The following is a 2,166-nucleotide window of genomic DNA, read 5'->3' as shown; positions in this document are numbered from 1 at the left end:
TGTGTGTGTGTGTGTGTGCAAGTGTCACTATTTAGAGAAGTCAGTCTAAGACACACTCAATGGATTTTCACCAGGTGTAAGACTCACAGCACAGGATGGCAAAAAACCACTTCCTGAAATGTGAGCATTTCTGGCCAGGAGCAATGTGTTGCCACAGTTTCTGAGCAGCCTAGGAAACACATCAGTATTTATACAGCTTAGCACTTAGCAAGCGTCAATAAAGAGCTACCACTGGTGTGGTTTCGTGAGGTAGCACCCCTCTCTGAGCCCTTGTAATTTGAGTTTCTGGAGATGGTTGTTAAGGCTCTCACCAACGCAGGCCTTTAAATACTTAGCAATATGTTTGTGTCCACTCCAAAGAAGGCTTTGGCAGTTATAATGTAGTTACCCAAGAAAGGCAACCTAATAGAATATGGAAATGAGAGAAAATATCGTTAATATCACATGCAAGTGAAATCTGGTGAAGATAATCCAGAACGCTTGCAGTAATACATCAAAAGGAAACTACCAGAGCTTCAAACCAGGTTCAGAAGAAGATATGAGAGATTCATAAGAGGTTGTTGAACAAAGAATATCACTGCACCTGGTGGCCTAGTGGCAATAAGCTGCTGTGCAATCCTGAAGGCATGTGGTTTGAATCTACCAGATGCCCTCCTGGAGAAGGAGGGGCAATCTCTTGTGCCAATTGGATATGATTCAATGGTACACAACAAGAAAACAAAAAAAGAATAAATTTTTTTTTTAAAAAAAGAATATCATTGCAGACACAAGATGAATTTTGACTGAAAACAGAGAATACCAGAAAAACATGTTTTCTGTGTTTTCTTGACTATGCAAAGGGATTCACTTCTACAGATCACAAGTCATGGATAACATTGTGAAGAATGGGAGTTCTGGAATGTTTTAGTGTGCTCCTACAGAACCTACATCCATATTAAGAGGCAGTTATGCCCCAGAAAAATGGGACAGTACCTAATTGAAAACTAGAAAATGTAGGTCAGAGCTGCCTTCTCTCTTTCCCCACACTTATTCAATATGTATCCTGACAAATAGTCCTAGAACTGGACCATATGAAGAAGAACATGACATCATGACTGGAGGAAGCTCATTAACAACATCCAGTATGCTGATGACATAAATTTACTTGCTGCAAATGAAGACAATTTGAAGCATTTACTAGTGACAATCAGGATACAACCTTCAGCATAGGTTATATTCAACATGAGGGAAACAAAATTCCTTACAACTGGGCCAATAAGTAGTATAACAATAACTGAGGAAAAGAATGAAGTTGCTAAAAGTTTCATTGTACTTGGATCCACAATCAATGCCCACAATTGTAAAAATTTAAAATGTCATATTGCATTGGGCAAATCTCAAACAACTGAACTTTCTAACATGTTAAAAAGCAAAGATACAACTTTGAGAACTAAGGAGTGCCTGGCTCAAGCCACAGTATTTATATCACTTTATATGTTTGTGAAAACTGTATAATTAATAAGGAAGACTAAAGAAGAATTAATGCTGTTGAATGATGATGTTGGCAAAGAAAATTAAGTATAACATGGACTGCCAGAGGAGGAAACAAGTCTGTCTTGGAAGAAATACAGTCAGAGTGTTCCTTGGAAGCAAGAATGGTGAGGTTCATCTCACATACTTTGGACATGTTTTAGGAAGCACCAGTCCCTGGAGAAGTATCTTATGTTTAGAAAATTGAGACTTAGGAAAGAAGGCTGAATAAGGCAACTAATTTCCTTTGATGCAGAATCAAATCTTAGCTGACTTTCCCGTGGGTTTTCAGAGACTAAATCATATGAGAGAAGATTGCCCATCTTTCTCGAGAGGAGCAGCTGGTGGATTTGAACTGCCTACCTTTTAGTTGGCATTGCAACTTCTTACCTATTAGGACCACCAGAGCTCCCTAAAGAAGATCTTCAATAAGATAGACTGACCTAGAGACTCCAACTAGGGTTCAGATGTGGCAAGCATCTATGGTGCAGGATCTTGCAGTGTTTCATTGTGTTACACACAGTGTCACTATGAGGTGACCCTGACCTGATGACACCTAACAACAACAGAGTGTTTCCCACCAGCCATCTGACATCTTGTCAGATTGAGGTGGTTTGCTTGTTGCTTTGATATTGGAAGCTCTACCACTAATGTTTA

This window comes from Elephantulus edwardii, unplaced genomic scaffold (genome assembly GCF_000299155.1).
Source record: "Elephantulus edwardii isolate Elephantulus edwardi_28Jun2011 unplaced genomic scaffold, EleEdw1.0 scaffold00009, whole genome shotgun sequence".
Lineage (NCBI taxonomy): Eukaryota > Metazoa > Chordata > Mammalia > Macroscelidea > Macroscelididae > Elephantulus > Elephantulus edwardii.
This window is presented reverse-complemented; position numbering follows the sequence as displayed.